The sequence below is a fragment of the Oryctolagus cuniculus genome, chromosome 7 (genome assembly GCF_964237555.1).
Source record: "Oryctolagus cuniculus chromosome 7, mOryCun1.1, whole genome shotgun sequence".
Taxonomy (NCBI): domain Eukaryota; kingdom Metazoa; phylum Chordata; class Mammalia; order Lagomorpha; family Leporidae; genus Oryctolagus; species Oryctolagus cuniculus.
Genome location: NC_091438.1, coordinates 158,778,854 through 158,800,317, shown reverse-complemented (window position 1 = coordinate 158,800,317; position 21,464 = coordinate 158,778,854). Strand labels below are relative to the sequence as shown.

The window sequence follows — 21,464 nt, the reverse complement described above, 5'->3', positions numbered from 1 at the left end:
CTGTGGTCACCGAGGGGAGCAGCCGGCTCGGAACAAGCCCAGGCAAGTCCAGGCACGGCCCGCGGCCGCGGCCTCCCTCCAGCCAGCAGCGCCCGGCCCTGGGGCGGCACCCGCGCCTCCCCAGCCCTGGATCCGCGGAGCTGGGCTCGCCCCAGACAGACGGGGCGCCGGCATCTCCTCCACCTGGGAAGCCAAAGGGCCCAGGTGGGGGGAAGGCGGGGAGGGCGGGGGCGGCGCCGGCTCGCGCGGGATCCCGCCCCTGTGCGGCGGGCGCTGGGGTCACGTCGGTGGAAGTGCGGGGCCTGCGAGTCGCCCAGAACCGGGGCGCACGGGCTGGGAGATGGCGCGCCGCGGACAGGCGGTTCCGTCCCGCCGGGCCCTGGGTCCCCCGCCGCTGCCCGCGGGGTCGTTGCTCCCAAGGCCAGAGGGCCAAGTTCACCTCCGGGGCCGACGTCCTGAGCTCCCCAGCCTCGCGCCCCTCCCACCCCGAAAAGGAGCTGCCCAAGAGCAGGCAGGTCCTCGGGGGACGCTCCCCGCGTCGCCCGGCCCACGGACCTCTCCCAGGACCCGGGGAGAAGCGGCCCACGTCCCGGGCGCAGTGAGAGCTCAGAGGTCCCGCGCACAGCCCCGGATTCAGGGGAACGGGAAGGACTTCCAGTGCCAGGAACCGGCACCCCGCCGCGGCCACCGCCCTCCGCCCCTGCGCCCCGCCCCCACTCACCGCGCCCCCAAGTCCTGGCGAAGCTGGGGTGACCCGGCCCTCCGCGCGTCCTGGAACACGGAGCTCAGCTGCGGACAGGGCCGGCGCACAGCGCTCCGGAGCCGGGCGCTCAGGGCGGGGGACCCTGAGCGGGGCGGGGCGGGGCTCAGCGGAGGGTGCGGGGCGCAGCCCAGGCACCGGCCTTAAAGGTCCGGGGACGCAAACTCGGACACGGGTCCAGAGCGCGGAGCTGCAGGGAGGAGCTGGGGCAGCCGGAGCGGCGCGCGCCTCCGGTTTCTCGCGGTGCGCATGCTGTCCCGGGCGCGCGGCGGTCTGTCTGGGGGCTGCCCTGAAGACCCCCCGCCCCGGGAAGAGGGTTCCCACTCACCACGCCGCCCCCAGCCATTGCGGATCCACCCCGTTGGAGCCGGCGCCCACCTGGGCCCATTCCAGGTCAAGCTGCCTTCGGGCCCACGGCGCTAAGGTCTGAAGCGGCAGAGACGCCCTGAGCCCCCTGCGCGTTTCTAACCCGGGTTTGTCCCAGGACAGAAGCTGCTTCATCGGAAGCAAGCCTTCCTTGCAGACACGCGCGCATGCACGCACACTCACAGGCTGCCGGTCCCCGCCGCGCGGCCGCATCGCCTCGGTGTGCACCAACGACAGGGGAGAGCGCGAGCCACGGCAAGAAGGCGAGTGCCGGCCGGGGTTGCTCGCACGTTCGGGCGCACTGGAGGGAACCAGAAGAAGCCAGGTAGGAGCTGCCCCTTTCCAGGGATGAGACGCCCGGAGCGGGCAGAGATGAGCGTGTGCGGAGCCCATGGTGTCCATAGGCTGCGAGGATTCTAGGAGAGTCCTAGAGAAGCCGTGAGCCAGCCTCAGGTGAGAAGGCTCAGTGGCGGGGGCGGCTGCAGTCCTGCCCGCCCTTCCGCACCCCTGCAGCGCCCTGCCTCCCTCCACGGCCACCGTCACCCCAGGTGCCCGCCACACAGGGCAGAGCACCCGCAAGCAAGCAAAGCCTCTCTGCTCTTGTGGAAGTGGGTGCCAACCCTGGCTGGCAGATCCCTTACCCGAAATGCTTGCAACCAGCAGTGCTTTGGATTTCAGATTTTGGAATGTCCGCAAACATAAAGAGATACCTTGGGGGGTGGGATCGATTCTAAACGCAAAATCCCGGCACTTCCCATCCGTACCTTATGCACAGAGCCCGAAGGTAATTTTGCGAAGTATTTTTAGTGCACCTGCTTTCAAGTGTGACATGTCCCATGAGGTCAGGTGTGGAATCTTCCACTCGTGACATCATGTTGGTGCTCAAGACATTTTGCATTTTGGAGCATTTCAGCGTTTTGGACCGGGGAGCTCAGTCTGTGATAGCCGCACGCTCCAAGGGCTCTCAGTGTGCCACATACCACCCTAACCCTCCCTCAGAGAAGCTCATCCCGTCTTCAAACAATCCTTTGGGATCAGTACTCGCACTGCCCCATTTACAGGTGAGGAACCTGAGGACGGAAAGGTGAAACTTGGCTAGCATCCCAGGGAGGACGGGCAGCCCCAGCACCAGACCCAAGCCGTCACACCACCAAGCCCCCGCTGCTGTCTTGCCTCAGCTTAGCGAACTGTTTAGCTTCTCCGAGCTGCGTCCTTGTGTATCAGACAGCGTCAGGTGCGTGGGAGGGATGCCACAATACTGTGGACTGAGTGAGTGGACAGCACCACACAGCATCCGGTGCCGGAGTTGCTCACCGTAGTGGAGCAGCTACCGGGTGCCAGGCTTTAAGGAAGCGCTGGTTCCCTGCCCCGTGCAGGTGCACACGTGGGACCACTTCCCTCGGAGCGCCCCTCCTTGCTCTTCTTCAGAACCTCTAACACTTGCCTTGACCCAAGCAGTTAGCAGTCAAATCAACACTTTGGAGATGGACATAAGCCAATTCTTGCCCGCACCCTCCAGAAAGGTCACACCAGGTCCAGGCCTTATTTGTTCTTCCACCTTTAAGGGTGTCTGTATAAACAAGGACTGGTTCGCAAAGGTCTGTCCATTTGTGCGGGTCTGTCGTGCCCTAGCTTGGCCAGGTGTGAGGACTCTGGGGCCACCCAGCGTCTGAGGTCCACCCGCCTCCACTCACACCCCTCACCTGAGAGCTGGAGCTGTGTTTGGAGAAAGGGAGCTGCAGCATGGAGAGCTCCCACATCCTCCAGGAAGCCTTCGGGCACTGAGTTTAACCACAGAGGCCCAGAGCGGGTTGGCGCCTGCTTGGCCTCCTGCCCCCGACGAGAAAAATGAACGCAATGAAGTGTTTGAGAAACCTCCAGGTCCGAATCCATGGGAAGGCCCAGCCAGGAACCCAGGACTGGGGTCTCCATCGTGTCCAAAAGCGAGAATTTAAAAGGAGGATGAAAAAGTCCCTGAGCTGCACAGTGGTGCTGCTGCACGGCGCTGTGATGTTCTACCATCTGCCGAAGGCCACACGCTGTACGAGAGTGAGACTGGGGGTAGGTGGATCTCAGGTTCAAAGAGGTGCAGGGAAGGGTGGGGGCCGTGCTGTGGTGTAAGCAGGTTAAGCTGCTGCCTGCAATGCTGGCATCCCGTGAGCACCGGTCCCTGTCCCTGCCGCCCCACTTCTGACACAGCTCCCTGCTAATGAGCCTGGGAAAAGCTGCAGATGATGGCCCAAGTGCTTGGGCCCCTGCTACCCATGTGGGGGACTCAAATGAAGCTCTTGGCTCATGGCTTCATCCTGGCCCAACCCTGGCATTGTGGTCATCTGGGGAATGAACCAGTGAATGGAAGATCTCTCTCTCTCTCTCTCTCTCTCCCCCTCTCTCTCTCCCTCCCTCCTTACCTTCCTTCCTCTCTGTAACTTTGACTTTCTAATAAATAAATAGACCTTAAAAAAGTTGGGGGTAAGCCTCATTCCTCCTTTTTTAAAAAAAAAAAAAAAAGATTTATCCATTTACCTGAAAGTCAGGTTACACAGAGAGAGGAGAGGCAGAGAGAGAGACAGAGAGAGAGGTCTTCCATCCACTGGTTCACTCCCCAGTTGGCTGCAACTGCCGGAGCTATGTCAATCCGAAGCCAGGAGCCAGGAGCTTCCTCCAGGTCTCCCCCATGGATAGCAGGGGCCCAAGCACTTGGGCCACCTTCTACTGCTTTCCCAGGCTATAGCAGAGAGCTGGATCGGAAGTGGAGCAGCTGGGACTCGAACCGGTGCCCATATGGGATGCCGGCACTGCAGGTGGCGGCCTCACCCTCTATGCCACAGTGTTGGCCAAAACATTGTGGGGTGGCCGGCGCCGCGGCTCATTAGGCTAATCCTCTGCCTTGCAGCGCCGGCACACCAGGTTCTAGTCCCGGTCGGGGCACTGGATTCTGTCCCGGTTGCCCCTCTTCCAGGCCAGCTTTCTGCTGTGGCCAGGGAGTGCAGTGGAGGATGGCCCAAGTGCTTGGGCCCTGCGCCCCATGGGAGACCAGGGTAAGTACCTGGCTCCTGGCTTCGGATCAGCGCGGTGCGCCAGCCTCAGTGCGCCAGCTGCGGCGTCCATTGGAGGGTGAACCAACGGCAAAGGAAGACCTTTCTCTCTGTCTCTCTCTCTCATGGTCCACTCTGCCTGTAAAAAAAAAAAAAAAAAAAAAAAAAAATGGGGGGCGAGCCCCATTCTTCCTTATGGGCTTACACAGATGTGTGTGGACCCACTTGGTTGCCCGGGAGCCCCTAACTGCAGCCATCCCATCCCATCTTGATAGCTTGTAGCAGGGAGGTCAGGCACCCTGTGGCTGCAGCCTGTCCCTGCTGGGGCCCTGGCTGTGGTGGCAGCAGAGGCACACAGGCAAGAGGCCCAGGCACTCTCTCTCTTTCCCCTTCTGCAAGCAAGACAGCAGGTGCACAGGGCGGGGACCCAGATGCTGGAAGAGACAGAGGTCTGGGGGAGTCAGGGCGTGTTCACTGAAGCCCTGACAGCAACGAATCACTTGGTGGGGTGACGGCCAGGCGGGGTCATGCGTGTGTGCACGTGGCACACGTATGTGGAAGGAGCTCTGGGAAGCCCGGCTCGCTCGTGCTTTGAAGGCCCCATCATCTCTGAATACAGAAGCCCAACTGGACTTGGGTTGGTGAAGCGTTCACTCCCAGATTAAAACCAGCAAATGAGTGCCGGAAGTCAGAACACTGTGCAGAGGGGAGAATGACTGTAAGCGTTTGCTCAGGACTGTGATGGCTGCGTATTTTAACCCAACATCGCCTTCGGGTCATTCTCCAGCCCCTAAAATCACTCTCTGACTTTTTTCTCCAACCAACCCTTTTCCAAACTGAGCAGAGATACTTAGCGATCAGTTAGTTAACAGATACGTAACCTACAGTCCGTATATATTACCTAGCTACTATTTGTAGGTGATATAAATGTTGCACACTCATGTGTATTACAGACTGTCTCATCCTCTGGCAGCTCTGGCAAACCCCCGTCCAGTAGATGGTAAACTGAGCCTCAAATTGACTTAGGTTATAGGCTCATCGGCACAGGCCTGGATGCCGAGTTATGCCTCTACTGCACCCCAAAGGCATGGCAGTTGGCCACTGCACCGGACACACAGGGCACCATGTGACCAAGGCGGCAGGCATGGGGGACACCCCTCCATTCTCGCTGTGTCTCATGGAAACTCCCTGACCTCCTGCACAAGGAACTGAGACGTGCCCGGGCCTGCTCGATGCCTACGTGTTCATAACCACACAAAACTGCTCCATCCCATATCTCTAGCTTCAGTTGGAAGTAGGGCCGGTGCATGGAGACAACTCCCAGCTCTAGTGCTAAGGATTGTGGGAAGGACATTGTCCCCTCCCAAGAATGCCCTCCTCCCCAAAGCAATCCCAGTGGCTCCCACTCACCCAGAGGCTGCTGAACTGGAGCCCCTCACTGTCCCCTTAAAGAGGGCTGGCATGCTCAGGTCAGCCAGACTGCGGGCTCTCCCTCTGGCGGAGGCTGAGCCTCTAGAGTCCAGCCCCATTGCTGCCCGCAGAGCTTTTGAGGGACACAGTTACTGACAGTCTACGCGCTGTGCTGGATCATTCAACAAACACGCTTGCATTTCCTCTGGCCAGGCCTAAGGGCTTTGCAGCTCTCACCTTGTTTAAACCCCATGGTAACCCAAGCTCTGTCCTGTGGCCGAAGGCGCGGAGCCTTAGACAATGGACCCCTGTGAGCCCCAGGATCTGCTCCACCGTCAGGCCAAGCACGCACCCCTGCACCCGCTGCAGCTGCCCTGGTCCCAGGTCTAGAACCAGCTGGAGGGACAGGAAAGGGATCCAACCCCCCGCCCCCCGCCCCAGGCCTCAGTGCCCCGTGCCTGTCTCCTTCCCGGCATCCCTCGTGGTCTTTTCATGAGGGGCAGCAGCCCTGGCTACTGCCCTCCCTAAGCGCAAGCTTGGGGTCAGAGGGAGCTCTTGCTAAGTGAAAGGTAAGCTCTTCTACAGGTGCTACACAGCACACACGAGTATTAAGCTCGTATGATATACGCGTGCACATAGCATGTACCACGGTATACACAGCACGTCACTATGTCTGTTACCCGTCTGAACCCTTCTTGTGTCCCATAACCCTTCGGGAATCTGAAGAAAGCTAGTTCGCCCTTTTCCAGGAAAAAATGAAAAGCAATCCACATTGCGCAAAATTCTTGCAATTTCAGAAGATTCCCTGTCTCCTCCCTGCCCCCGCCCTCCCAGCTGAGTTTAAAATATCGAGGTGTCATCTGGCAAAGTTTTGTCTGTGGTGGGGATGCTCTGTGCCTTTGCCGTCCAGGAGGGCAGCTACTAGCCACATGGAACCGTTCGCATGGATCCAAAAGTTAAAATTCAGTCTGTTGCTGTATGAGCCCATGGGGCTGTGGCTGCTGAGCTGCACAGTGCAGCTCGCAGAGTCTTCCTGGAGTCCAGCCGGAGCTCAGAGAGGTCGAGCCTGGGCTGTGGCCGCTGCGTGGCTGAGGGGCATCCAGAGAAAGGGGCCCCAGCACTGTTCTGCACCTGCCACCCGCGAAGGACCTTGCGAGGCCTGAGGGCCTGGAGGCTGGCTCTGCCACCACGGCGGACACCACGATGGGCAGCCGCTGAAACTCGGGGTAGAAGGGCTGGCTTCGCAGACCCTGCCGGCCGCCTGTCCTGAGTCTTCTCGTTCCTGCCCGCTGGGTCTAAGGAGGCAGCGCTGCCTGACGCTGGCCACTGCCCTACTTGAACTTGGCAAGGTCACCAGGGGCCTGCATGTTCCCAGATGTGGTGGGCGATGGTCAGTTTGTGCCCCATCAGCCTCACTGGACACCCTCCCTGATCCCTGGAACTCCCCCCCTCTTAGTTCTCAGCCACTTCTCCAGTTGCTCCTCAGTCGCCTCTGCTGGTTCCTCTCCAGCCCCTCCTGCTGGGCTGCAGGACCCCAGGGCTTGGCCTGCAGACCCCGCCTCCACTCACTCTCCCTCCACCTCCCTGGGTGACTTCACCCAGACTCATGGCTGCCAGTGCGTCTGCTCCCCGACCACGTCCACGTCCACGTCCACAGCTACGCCCCTCCCCGGGCTCCCGACTCAGACAGCCGAGTGCCACTGGGAAGGCTGTGGGTGTGCCACAGTCATGTCAGTGTCATCACGGAAGCCCGGATTCGGCTGCAGCCGCCGGCCCCGCTGGAGGCTCCCGTCTCCGAAGACGCAACTCCCTCCTTTCTGCACGCCCCAGGCCACCCTGGACGCCTGCACCCAGCGCATCACCCAGCCTGCTGAACGCACCCCCAAAGTACACGGGAGCCCAAATGCCTCCCTGCTGTCTCCTCACAGTCCTGCTTCTGCTCCTGCCCGCGCCGCTACTCTGCTCCAGCTTGGACAACCGTCACAGCGCCCTCACTTGGCAAAGTCTGTTCTGTGCATAGCGCCGGATCCATGGATGTGGAGTGAAGCCAGTCACAGCACTGCGCCGCTCAAACCCTGCACGCCTCCTAGCTCGCTCAGAGTCAAAGCCCAAGTCCCTTCCGTGGCCTGACAGCTCCAAGGATCTGGCTCCCCACTACCCCCAGCCCCGTTTCTCTCTCTGCCCTCTGTTCCAGCCTCTTTGCTGAGCCCGGGATGCAGCAGGCGCCGTCCCACCTCAGGGCCTTTTCACCTGCTGTTGCCCCTGTCTGGACAGCTGCTTCTGCAGACACCCACAGCGCCTGCCCCGGCTTCCTCCCTGTCTGTGACCGAACATCACCTGATGGACAAGGCCTTCCACACCGCGCCCATCCTCCTACTTGCTTTCGGGTCTGTCCGTGCATCCCCCTGACAAGCACAGTGTGGAAGCTCCATGCGGGCAGCACCTAGTTTGTGCTCGTTGCTGACTCAGCATCTAAAACAGCTGAGCACACAGTAAGTGCTGTGGAAACGCTTGCTGAGACGGACAAACCAGCAGTGGCCACTCGGTCCGGTGCTCTCGCTCATCTTACCCTGCCCCTCTCCTCGCAAAGGGCTCCCCACGGAGCCGTACCCCCCACCTTTGTCTCGAGTCCATCCACATCATAAAGCCAAAGAGAACTCAGGCTTCCAAGGTGCTTCCCTCCAAGGAAACGGCCCCTTCCCGTCGTGGGATGTGCCTCCACCCCGTCTTACTGTGCACCTGTTGGAGGTCCTCGCCTCGTCCATAAGTCTATGCTCCCCAGGGACCTGTCATGCACGAGAAGATCAGGGCTGACTGGACTGAAGGAATCCTGCAGTTGGGAGGCCACAGCGGCTCTGAGTCAGGCCAAGTTCAAGGCTAAAAGCACTGTCTGCCACGCAAGGCCACTCCCCGTGGGGAGTAAGGAGCTGTGGGCCAGAGGAAGGAAGACTAGACTCGACACCCCGTAGGGCTGGAGTGGAGGGGGAGGGGGCTGCTGTCTGCAGCCCCCAGACACAGCACAGCAGCTGACTCTGCTCAGCAGGGAGCTGCCAGTCCCGGTCCAGCTGTGACCAGTCCCAGGAGCCTGCACAGAAGCTGTGACGCCACCTTCCGACCCAGGAAGCCAACACCCCGTGTGCTAGTGCCAGATCACCCCCAAGTGGGTCCAGAATGCTTGTAACCACGGGATAACTTCACGGGCAGGCTCCCTTTTAAATATGCATAACTCTTCCAGAAACTTCCCTGGAACACGGTGATTCTGTGTGACTCTCCTCACTCTCTGTTACTCAGGGAGCCTGGCCTTCCTGCTCCTGGCTTGGCCGATCCCTTTCGGCTTGCAGCTTGGGCTGTTGTCAGGCTACACTGGACCAAAAAACCCTCTGGACTCGATGTGACCACATCTGTGCCACTTGCACACTGACCGCTCCGAAATCAGCACCTGCGGCCACGGCCCCTCGCTGGACCCTCCGACTCCGAGAGCCAACACCCACCCCTGGGCTCCTGCATGTGTCATAGAATCGCAAATGGCCCAGGTGCTGAGGTCAAACACCAGACAATGGCTGAGCCCCGGGCCCGGTCTGCAGCAGCTGGGCTCTCCCCGCTCCCCGGCCACAATGTTGGCCTCTTGTTCCTATGCAGCGGAAGCTTTCCAAGTCTTTTCCCTCTCCCTGGGGCCAACGGAACCACAGCAACTGAGGCACGACGCACGGGCCTGCCCTCCGCCCTCCTGGGTCTCCACTGTTGGCAGCAGCAACAGCAAGGGAGAAGCAGAGGCTGGAATGAGCAGGTTCCATCCTGGGTCCCCAGAGGAACAGCAGTGGTCCTTGGGGAGTACGGAGGTCCCTCCTTCTGATTCTCGTTTCCTACAGCCACAGTGCAGTGGAGGGGGAAAGGGACAACTCTCTCCTAATCGAGAACTCCCTTTCTCACAGAGAGCCACTATTGCTTACTCAGAGGAGGCACACACCCAGGAGAAGGAAGCCCAGGCTGGCCATCAGGGAATGCAGACTGTTGGATAGAACGGGGTCATCCGGGCACCGGTGGGTGCGTAGGACGCCATGCAGGGCTCAAGTCTGGGAGCAGTGGGTGCTGAGGGAATGAGGCTGAGCCAATGTCAGAGGCACAGGGTGGAAGGGGCTGGCCATCTGGGCTACATCCAAAGGACGGCAGAGAGGCAGAGAGCTGGGGGGGGGGGGATGCAGGAATGCACTTGGACTTGGACAAACACAATGACCTGTCCATCGTGATGCCTGCTCCTCCACCCGCCTTGTCAGCGCCAGCCCTCCATCCTGCCCCGTGCGTACCTGCAGCCACTGATTCCTGGCTGGAGGGACACAGGGGACGCACAGGGCTTTGTGGCTGGAGCCGTCCGTCGCTCCCGCGTGCCTTGGGATGCCAGCTGCCAAGCAACTGAGGGGAGCTGAAGAAGCAAAACGGCAGAGCGGTGTGGAAGCCGCACCCAGTGCAGGACTGGGGCCCCTGCGAGGTGGTTGCAGACTGCCTGGCCTCGTGCCAACGCCCGCCCTGGAGTAAAGGCCACGCCCGCAGTGCCTGGGTGAGGCCTGGGGCCCTTGCACGTTAGCAGGGACCATGGACACCGCTGTGCCCAGCAGACTGCGCCCTCTCAAGGCAGAATAGAGAGCGGCAGGATGCAGCATGAGCCTGGCTCCCAGGCTCCTGGGGGCCTGGGGCGGCCTGGGCAGCCTGGGATGGGGGTGCTCAAGGACAGGCTCCGCCCACCTCAGTTTTACCCTGAGCCAGCCCTATCTTAGGCCTACAAAGCCAGATTAGTACTTAAAACAAAAAAGGATCCGCTCCCTGTTGTGAAATAAGCAGGTCGGTCACCCAGGGGGAAGCCGAGGTTTCAGGCTGCGAGGCAAGGTGGCCTCGGCCGCAGTGGGCGGGGCCTCGTGCGGGCAGCCGGGGTCTCTCTGGGACGTGAGACACCCGGGCCACTGCCACGTCTCAGGGGACCTGGGGTGTCACAAAAGGAAGGAATGCCAAGATGGCATTAGAAAAATGCAGGCTTTCTCTCTCTCTCTCTCTCTCTCTCTCACACCCCAAATACAATAGAACTGCGCAGCTTACTGGGAATGATACTGAACACCACGTCCGGCTTCTGTTCTTCACCAGGACTCGGGACAAAGAGGAGGGAGGAAAAGGCAGAGGCTGAGGGTCAGCCCTGCCGCTGGGCCCTGGACCCTCACTGCTCGATGCCTTGCACCTGCTGTCAGAGGCTGAAACGCCGTGGATTCTGGGAGGTGGACGCACCTGACACTCTGTGTGCATCCTCACAGCCCTGATTCTCTTTGGGGGCCAGTGGGTGCCCCACATTCTAGTTGGGTTGAACTAAACGATGGAGGCAGCCAGCTCAGCTACCCCTTGGGATGCTGGGATCCCACATCAGAGCCGCCGGCTCAAGTCCTGGCTGCTCTGCTTCCAATCCTGCTTCCTGCTCTCGCACTTGGGGAGACAGAAGACTGCCCCTAGGGCCTGCGCCCCTGCCGCCCAAGTGGGAGACCCAAGTGGAGTGCCAGGCTCCTGGCTTCAGTGTGGGCCATCCCTGGCTGCTGTGGCCTTTGAGGAGTGAACCGGCAGATGGAAGATTCTCTCTCTCTCTCTCTCTCTCTCTCTCCTCTCTCCTTCTGTGTCTCCCTCTTCCCTCTGACATTCTGCCTCTCAAATAAATAAATAAATCCTGGGGCCGACACTGTAGTGGGTAAAGCTGCCGTCTTCAGTGCCGGCATCCCATATGGGCACCGGTTCAAGTCCCGGCTGCTCCACTTCTGATCCAGCTCTGCTATGGCCTGGGAAAGCAGTAGAAGATGGCCCAAGTGCTTGGGCCCCTGCACCCATGTGGAAGACCTGGAGGAATCTCCTGGCTTCTGGCTCCTGGCTTCAGATAGTCACAGCTCCAGCCGTCTAGGCCAATAGTGGAGTGAACCAGTGGATGGAAGATCTCTCTCTCTCTCTCTCTGCCTCTCCTTCTCTCTCTGTGTAACACTGACTTTCAAATAAATAAATCCTGAAACAAAGGAGAGGTATTATCAGGAATTTTTTTTTGGCGGAGAACAGATGTTTTGCACGGTGGTTTAAAGAGCCCACATCCTACATCAGGGTGCCAAGGTTTGGGTCCCAGCTCCACGAGAGCAGCTCTGGGAGGCAGCAGGTGATGGCCAAGTACTGGGTCTCTGCCACCCACTCAGGAGACAGGAACTGAGTTCAGCCTGGCCAGGCCCCAGGTGCTGCGGGCATTTGGAGAGTGAAGCAGCAAATGAGCGATCTCCCTCTCTTTTTCAAATAACTAAAATAAATAATTTAAACATTATTATTTGGAACATATATAAGGACACTTCAAAAAGTTCATGGAAAATGGAATTAAAGATGCCTATTTTGCTATAAGAAAACTTTGAGATCCATCCAAATGAGGGGCTTTTAAAAATTCATGAAAGGGGCCGGCACTGTGGCATCGTGGGCTAAGCCTCTGCTTACGGGGCCAGCATCAAATAAAGGTTCTGGTTCGAGTCCTGGCTGCTCCATTTCCAATCCAGCTCTCTGCTAGTGATCTGGAAAAGCAGTGGAAGATGGTCCAGGTGCTTGGGCCCCTGCACCCATGTGGGAGACCCAGAAGAAGCTCCTGGCTCCTGGCTTCTGGCTTTGGATAGGCCCAGCTCTGGCCGCTGTGGCCATCTGGGGAGTGAACCAGCAGATGGAAGACCTTTGCCTGTCTGTAACTCAGCCTCTCAAATAAATAAATAAATAAATAAATCTTTAAAAATTCATGGGGGAAAGGCTGGTGCTGTGACTCAGCAGGTAAAGTCTCAGCCTGTGACACCGGCATCCCATACGGACACCAGTCAGTCCTGGCCCAGCTCCCTGCTCATGCTCCTGGGAAAGCAGTGGAGGGTGGCCCGGGTGCTTGGGCCCCTGCACCCCTGCGGAAGACCCTGATGGGGTCCCTGGCTCCTGGCTTCAGCCTGGTCCAGCCCTGGTGGTTGCAGCCATTTGGGGAGTAAACCAGCGAATGGAAGACCTCTGTCTCTCTGTAACTCTGCCTTTCAAATAAATCCTTAAAATAAAAAAGAACCGAGCACCAACCAGGAAAGCTGCCGCACTGTGAACATGAGGCGTGGGAGAGCCCGGGAGAGACGACACAGGTGCTGCTGAGTGTCAGAGGCAGTTTCTGGGTAAACTTTCTGGGTTTTCAGGAGAAACAAAGCCCTGATCAACGGGGCCAGATACAACCAAAAACTCCTCTCCTGCCTTGTCCCATAGCCCGGGCAAGATTTCCTTCCCGCGTCCTCGGGCGCCCTCTGCTGGAAGAATCCTGAATTACAGCACGGATCACTGGACAGCCAGACTCCAGGGGCTGCAGTTTCCCGGAACTGAGAGGCGCAGAACTGGACCGGTCTGGTCTTTTCTCCCCCTGGCGTTTGTCCAGGGACAGCCATAAAGCAGAGGTGCCGCCGACATCTCTGAGGCGGCATGCAGTTCCCAGCAGCGCTGCCGCGTGTTGGTTTTGCCCGTGGCTCTTAGAGCCCCAGGTCTGTGACCCCTCGGCATTCCCTGATCCCCTTACCTCGCTCCTGCTGGGTCCGGCGCTGGTGACCTGATCCTCACTCTGCAGGCCAAGTCGGAACACGTCCTGGGGAATCCCAGGCCCGCCCTGAGCTCCCCGTGTCCTTGGGGAAGTTGTTGGATCCCTGTGCCCTGTGTCTTTATCTCTGATCCAGGGCTTGGACCACGTGGCTTCAGGGCATCTTCCCACTGTGGCTGCTCGGTCCCCATGCTTGGGGCGGCCAGGGTCAGAGGTGAAGTGCAGGAGAGGAAAGACGGGTCTGACCCTTCATGGCATCTGCGGGGAATGAGACCAGGAGAAGAACGGCTGACTCTTGACCAGGTGCAAAGCAGAGATGCTCACGCGGAGTGCCAGGGCCCAGGCCCTGCTGTGGAGCCCTGGGGTCCTGCCAGCTCCTTGGCGCCTGTCCCTGGGCTCCCCAGGCCGCCTCTCCGGCACTCCCGTTCTTCCTGGCTCTGCTAGATGCCCCAGCAGCACCCAGGGCCTCACGAAAGCTGGGCCCGCTACTTGTTCTCACGTCCCTAGCGGAGCCGTGGGAACTCTGCTGGCCAGTGGGCTCTGCCTGCAGGGTGCAGCCAGTGTCCTGGAGAGCTGCCTCTCCTGCGTCCTTGGCAGGGAGACTGGCAGCCGCAGTACTGTGCCGTACCAGGCTGAGGGTTCCTGGCATCAGGAAGTCGCCCAGACTGATGACATCAGCACGGCACAGGGTCTGCAGGCCCCACTACCCCTGCCGTTGCCTGCCCGCCCCTCCCCTCGGCCCCCCTCCCCCTCCCAGCGCAATGCAGGCTCCAAGGGCAGGCTCCAAGGTGGAGACGCTCAGCCTGCAGCCCAGGGTCAGGAAAAAGCGGCCACCAGGGCGGGGACCCCTCCAGCTGAAGTTCAGGGCCCAGGACAGTGAGAGGCACCCCTGTCTCCTAACTGGGGGCGGCCCCAGCACAGCTGGTCCATCATGTGTGCAGCATGACAACACTGCCCACCGTGCCGGAGATGGGGCTTTGGCCAATAGTGGGCTCCCGGGAATTTGCTCCTGGCATATACACAGACTGGCACAGCGGCTGCTATTCTGGGCAGAGGGTGCTGTCCAGACCTCCTGGGGGACCACCTAAGCCCATCACATCACCCACAGGGCAGGCGGCCGCTGGACCCCACCCACGTTTGGTGACTCGGTTTCCCTCTGCAGGGGAAGCTGGACTTCCTCCACGTCCAAGTTCGACCTTCCAGACAGAGCCCACTACACACCTGGGGGAACCCTAGCCCCAGCACCGGGGAGCTCCTGCTGCTGGGGGAGAGTCCCAGACACCCCACATAGATGCATTCAGCTCAGAGTCCCAGAGGGTCCCTCTGGGGTTGTGCGCGAGGATGCCCTGGGCGGGGGTCCCCTCTTACCCCCCAGTCAGGAAGGCTGCCTCCTCTTCCGAATCGGCGTCCGCGGTTCAGAGCAGACGGAGCAAAGTCAAGGCTGGGCACAGCTTGCGGGACTCCTGTCCCAGCCTTCCTAAAATCCCTCGGAGGGTCCTTCTCCTCGGTCCACGGAGTTTCCCCAAAGCACGCCCACGCCTGGTGAGGCTCGGCGGGCAGCGCCTGAGAGCGCGTCGGTCCCGGGCTGCGCGCCACCGGCCGCTGCGGGCGGCAGGGGCAGAGCGCGCCGTCCGTCCTCCTTCCCACGAGGCGGCTGCCTCCTGCCCCCAGCCCTCCGCGGCCAGGAAGTCGGGTTGTCAGGACAAGGTGGTCTAAATAAAGCCGGGGACTCACTCGCTGCACCAATCAGCGCCGCGCCTGCGGTCCGGTGTCGGCGCGGGCTTCGCGCAGCCGCCAGGCGGTGGCCGTCGGGACGCGAGCGCGGGCAGAGCGCGCCCGGCGGGCAGTGGTGCAGGGGCCCCGCATCGCCACCGCCGCTGCAGCCCCGCAGCCGCCAGCACTGCTGACTCGGCCCGGGCGGGCGGGGGAGGGCCTGCAGCAGCGTCTGTTCCAAGTGCCCCTGCGCAAGGAGCCCGGGAGAGCCCAGCAGGCAGGGCCAGCCAGCGCTGGGGCAGTTAGCGGGGGTGGGAGAAGAGAGAGCCGGGAGAATGTGCCCTGAGTCAGCACTGGACGGTGTCCCAGGAGCCCTGCGCACGGGACCAAAACGGGCACCCTCCTGCGTCCCCCGTCGGGTGGCGCCCCCACCTCATTTCCCCCCTCCAGCTACTGCAGGGCACTGCGCCCTGCTCCCAGGACTCCATGGGACGCAGAGACACAGAATCCTCCTCCAAGGCCGACCCAGGCCCATGGAACCCCCTGCAAGGGACTGTGGGGGTCAAGCGCAGGGCCGTGGGACCTCACACACACACACACACACACACACACACATACACACGGGCAGGGGCAAGGGCAGGTGGCAAAGCTGGTGCTGGGGTGTGAGGGGGTCGGCACCCATTGCACTGGAAGTTCTAGCTGAGAAAACCCAGAAAAAGTGGGGGGCGGCTGCCCCCAGCAGGGGCTTCCCTGTTCTGCTGTCTGAGAGCAGAGGTGTCCTCGGTGTATAAGCACCACCCCCTACCCTCTCTGTCCCTGAGGGTCTCGTGTCACCTTGCCTGCTGCTCCTGCCCTGCCCAGCCACCTCCCCGGGGACGCCTCGGGCCCTACGGTGCCTGTCTGAAGGTTGGAGGCCTCCGTCGAGGAGAAGCTGAAGCCAGGTGGCTGTCCCTGTCCCTCTCAGACTGGCAGCACACACAGCTCACCTCACAAGTCCCAGCTGTGTCACGGGGCTGGGTTCAGGGGCTACCCACTCCCCCTCCTATCTCACTTGACCTCCCCGTGGGTGACCAGCCACACGTGGACGTGGACAGGATGGTGGGTGCCAACAGTGGTGTTTGCTGGTGGCTGTGGCCATCAGGTGTTCCCTCAGCAAATGCTAGAGAGAAAGGACACTCATTTGTCACCCAGATCAGGCGGGGAGAGGCGTTTGCCTGGGACCTCCAGCTTCAAGCCCTCGGCCCCCAGAGCTTCAAGTCCAGAGACAAATGGACCATCCTGGCAGCTTCCGGGGGCTGGGACGGGCCAGGGTTGTGTCTGACGGTGCCCAGGTGAGTCACCACCATTAGCACCACGCCATGCTGACCTCAGAAGACCCTGGTGCCAAGGACTTCTCTACAGCTCATTTGAATACACCAGGCTCAAAATTATTTGTGCCAAAGACGTTAGCCCAGAACACTGAGGCTGCTGCAGATGTGTGGGCAAGAGTGGAACACCGTTCCAAACACATGGAGGGTGTATAGGAAAAGGGGTCGAGAGAAAGGGGGGGATGGTGAAAGGAGAGGGGTGCTCCTCACTTGGAAGAAAGGGGCTGTGTTCAACCCAGAGCGCTTTTCTGACCGGGAGATTTCCGGGTCTAAGCCTCCATGACACATTTGTCCACAAGCCCGTGTTTTCCTGCCATGTTTGGGGCAGGTGCCGCTCACGCCCCTGCAGCTCGGGCAGGCCTCCTCCCTGCACAAGGGCAGGCTTTCCGAGGCTGAGTCTTCGTGTCTGGCTCCTGTCTATAGCGAGCATCGGAACACAATGCAGGGACCCACGGAGGTCACGTCCTGCCAGCTTCAGCCATTGTTGCCCAGTGGCTGTTTCTGGGGCTTTGCCTGGAAAATTTATGTCAGGGAGGCCGGCTGCACTAGCTTTGAACTGATTTATTCTGAGACCTAGAGGGTTTGGGTCTAAAGATACCTCCTTGCTTTGCCCCTCCGTGCCTGAGACCACCTGGGTAGATGCCACCATTGGCACCGCATGATACCACCCCCAACGTGGACCTGGCGCCGGGTGCCCTGTGTCTGGGAATGCCGCACCGACAGCACCAGCCTGGAAGTAACTTTGCTCGGACCCTGCTGAGACAGCTCCTGGCTTTGGGGAGAGCCCCTGGCTGGGTGCACAGGGGTCTGGGTCCTAGACACCAGGTGCACTTCCCCCAGGGAGAGGCACTCTCCGAGGTGTGCAATGCCGGCTACCTGAGCCCCTGCGGAACCAGACATGCCCCTCGTGGAGCCCCTCTCCCCACTGCCTGGCTCCCACGCACCAGCACTCAACACCTGCCATCCCATCCTGAAATGCCGCAGCCCGTGCCCCTACGGCCACAAATCATTCGAGTTTCCCTCCAAAGCTCAGCTCAGTAAACCCGAAAGAAGCAACTCCCCACCCACCATGAATAAGGCAGGCTGGAGAAAGATCACCACAGAGCTCAGATCTGCACCCTCTGCCCCGGGGAAGCAGACACAAGCGCGCAGCAGGACCACAGGCACGCAGGCAGGGACCCGGCTGAAACTCCTCAGTAAGTCTGCGGGGTCCCCGCCCCCAGCTCGGGGTGGGGGGAGAGAGCATCTAACAGAAAGTGAATGCCCTGATTGAGCTTTGGATTTGCTTGGGGCTGTGCGCTCCTGAGTCCAAGGCACCCAGCTAGCTGATCTGAGAGTGGGCATCCCTCCTCCTCTTCCTCCTCCTCCCCCCTTCTCCCTTCCCCCTCCCCCCCTCCAGCTGTCTCCTCCCGCGGCTGCTGCCGGCTGCGGTGCTGCAGTCACTTGAAGGAGAAAGATTTCGCAGTACGGCATTCTTAAAGCTGCAGTGCCCAAGTTCCCCTTCAAACCCCAACTGCCACCCCCATCAGCGCACTTACCGGGGTCCTTGGCAGGGGACGGGGAGCAGAGAGAAGGGGGCAGGGGCTTGGAGAAGCCAGGGGGCCAGTGGAGTCGACCCCCAGACTCCAGCAAGGGTGAAGAGGAGAGGCAGAGCCGGCTCCTGGCAGCCTCTGCAGTCGAAGCAGGGACAGCGACTGCAGCGGGACTGCAATGGAGCGGCTTTTTTTTTTTTTTTTTAAATCACCAAATCCCTACGAAAATCTCATCTACAAACTTACACGCGTTCTGGCGTAAGTAAAACACAAGGTGCAAACGGGAAACCAACATGAGACACAGCCCCGATTTTTTTTAAAAAAAGCACCCGAACGGCATAGAAGCCACATTATTTTTAACACACGGGCTCCTGCAAATCACTGACTCAGCTTTCTCGGCATCGCTCTGCGGGAAGGAACCTGGCTGGAGTTCTTGCAGCCCAGAGTTAGTGCAAAGTGCAGGGAGAGCCCTCCCGCCCGTCCCTTAGAGAACACGCTGCAGAACCCCAAGCAAAGGCGGTCTTTCGGGGGCTACCCCCGGGGAGCTGGCTTAGCCTCCGGAACCCAACGCGCCCCTCCCTGGAAGTTACCTCTGGCCGGGCCGGTCTCCTGCTCTGCGGCTGCCGCCCGGCTCACACACCGGCAAGTTGCAGACTGCTTCCTGGGGAGGCAGGACCCGAAATAAGAAGTGTCAGCTGGGTCCCTCCACCAAGATGGTGCCAGAGTCAGCGCGGCACGGCACGCGGCGGGATGGTCGCTGCCCCTCCCCCCCTCACCCCCCAGCCAGCTTAATTTAAACCCCTGACACTGCAAACCCCAGAGACACCCCTGCCAAGAGCTGCGTCTCTCACGGCCACGTCCACGGCTCTGCTCCACCTCCTAGATTTGTTCACCTGGAGGTACTTCTCTTGCAGAGAGAGAGACAGAGAGAGAGAGAGAGAGAGAGAGAGAGAGACCCCTGCAGAATCCCTGATCCCTGATCCTTCATTTGGGAAAAGGTGGGACTTGTTCACAAGTTTGAGAATTCTAGGAAGGAGCTGAAGCCCAGAGCGACCTAGTGTGACGAGGGGACTTGACTCAAAGGGGACGGAGAGGCTGGGACAGTCCAGCTCTGTTCGCTGGCACAGGCTCCACTGTTTGCGAAACCTCCGCTTTCTCTCTTTTTTCTTTTTCTTTTTTTTCCGCTTTCTTTCAAGAGAAGCCCGTGTAGACAAATTTGCAAGCCTGTGAAATGTACAAGGTGGCCACTAAGTGTCGATTTTGTCGGCTGCCTCTGAGGTCCCAGCTCTGTTCCTGCCTCTAGGCAACTTAATAGCATTTAAGACTCGGATGCAAGTGGGAAAGTGCAGCAGGGAGAAGCCCTGGAAAGGCAGATAGTCCAGAAAGGGAACCCCAGTGGGATAACCCAGAACAGGTGCAGGGGGAGGGGCAAGCAGGGAGCCCCGGGGTCTGAATTTAGGACAAACTCAGAATGGGAGAGAGGACAGTGAAGGAGAACGTGAGTGCAGGTTTTTGGGGACCAAGGGAACCAAACGCCACCTCCGAAGACCAGATTCAGAAGCACCAGGAGCCTCGGTGGTTTCCGTGTCCGTGTTTTTGCCGAGGTGAGCCGGGGAGTGTGGGGCTTCTTTCCACACGGCCCAGGAGGGCGGCTCTGCAGCCCGCACGCTGCCTGGGACCCGGCCGTGTGCTGCAGTGCGCCAGGGCCGGCCCTGGCCATGGCACCACGCCGGCTGCCCTCAGCCTCCGTTCTTGCACTTGGACTTTGGCAGGCAGGTGAGGCTGTGCAGCATGTGCTATGCTGGTGGACAGGGCCAAGGTCTCGCCACCAAGGACCAGGCTGTCGCATTCTCTTTCTCCTCACTACACCCCGCCCCCACCTCTGCTGCAGTGCAGGGGGGCCCCCAGGAAGGGACCCCAGCAAGCAGGTAGCCTGGTGCATCTGTTTCACCCCCAGGACGACTGAGCCCTGAGGAATAGCTGGGCATGGCCCAAGGTCACCCGGAGGCTGAGGTCCAGCCCCCGAGATTCTGTGATCTGCCTCCCTGGGCTGGGCTGGGGGGGCTCTGCCTCTGCCTCTTCCTCCTGTGACCTTGTCAGTCACCTCTTCATCAGCCACTCAGTTCCCCCCGCCCCCAAGGCCTCCCAGCTCTATGAAAGTGCGGGAGACAGCAGCGCAAGGCGGCAGCAGACACAGATGCAAGGCTTAGGGCCCAAAGGAGGCGATTCTTTAGTCACCTCCGAGTTGGAAACCCAGGACGTCACCTGCCTCTGTTTCCTGGGGCCGCCATAAGAACAGCCATAGCGTGGTGCCGTGAAGCATCAACAGTCTCTCCACTCGGCTCTGGAGGCCCCAAGTCCACAGCCAAGGTGCTCAGGGTTCGTTCCTTCTGGGGCTCCAAGGGAGACCCTGCCCCAGGCTGGCTGCTGCGGCTCTTGGCTTGAGGCCAGTCCGTCCGGCCCCGCCTCCTCCTCCGTGTGTGTCAATTCCCTTCCGCACGTACCATTGTCCTGGGCTGTGGGGCCCATCCTAACCCAGGACCATCTCATCCCCAGATCCTTGGCCGGATGACACCAGCAAAGTCCTTTCTCCATGCAAGCTCCCTGTCCTGCTAGACACCCTTTTGGGGACCATAAGTCAACCCATGACATCACCCAGGGAAAATTTTTTTTTTTTTGGACAGGCAGAGTGGACAGTGAGAGAGAGAGACAGAGAGAAAGGTCTTCCTTTGCCGTTGGTTCACCCTCCAATGGCCGCCGCGGCCGGCGCACCGCGCTGATCCGGTGGCAGGAGCCAGGAGCCAGGTGCTTCTCCTGGTCTCCCATGGGGTGCAGGGCCCAAGCACCTGGGCCATCCTCCACTGCACTCCCTGGCCACAGCAGAGAGCTGGCCTGGAAGAGGGGCAACCGGGACAGAATCCGGCGCCCCGACCGGGACTAGAACCCGGTGTGCCGGCGCCGCTAGGCGGAGGATTAGCCTAGTGAGCCGCGGCGCCGGCCCAGGGAAAATTTTTGTGTGAGAACCACAGCAATGAGACGCAAGTGCCTGATCCCATCTCATTCGCCAGAGGCACCGGAGCCTGGACCCCCTGGAATGCGAGAAGTGGGTTGGCCTCTTTCCAGCGCTGTCCCTGTAGCTCTTGCAACAGCTCCCTGAGACAGCTACTGCCATCGCTGGCTTCTTTCGCAGTGAGCTGTGGTGATGCACCTGCCACGCGGCGGGCCTGCAGCCCCCAGCTCCAGCGCTCACGCTGTCAGCCAACCGCACTTCGGCCTAATTGCACTGGGCTGCAGAGTCTGCTCAGCTGATTTTATGCCATCGATTTTCTATGCAACCCGCAACTCTCCTGGCATTTGCTTGGCATTTTGGACTGATGCTGCCTGCTGCTCTAACCTTGGGCATGCGTCTTTGCCATCTGTATTAGTCAGCTTTTTGTTACTGTTACAAAGGACCTGAGGCAAGGTAGTTTATAAAGGAAAGAGGTTTATTGTGGCTCCCAGTTCTGGAAGTACAAGGACAAAGAGCATGGTGCAGGCTCTTGCCAGGGCCCCCTGGACTGCACTACATCATGGCGGGAGCAGGTGTGTTTCTCTGTGTCTGTGTGGTTCCCGTCTCTCCACATCAGGTTTCAGACTGGGCTCATCCTAATGACCTCATCCAATTTAACCACTGTCCAAAGA

The 21,464-nt window shown here is 60.3% G+C and overlaps 1 protein-coding gene across 5 annotated transcripts in view; it reads right to left on the bottom strand.

The window, feature by feature from the left end:
- Positions 1-17,592, bottom strand: part of LOC108177747 (uncharacterized) — a 49,032-nt gene extending 31,440 nt beyond the window's left edge. For all 5 annotated transcript variants that reach the window (XR_011390905.1, XR_011390906.1, XR_011390907.1 and 2 more), the window contains exons 1-2: positions 14,540-17,592; positions 722-13,429 (exon numbers count right to left, since the gene is read on the bottom strand). The gene's annotated coding sequence lies outside the window, so the exon portion shown is untranslated. The remainder of the gene's footprint in view (positions 1-721; positions 13,430-14,539) is intronic.
- Between the last annotated feature and the right edge of the window lie 3,872 nt (positions 17,593-21,464).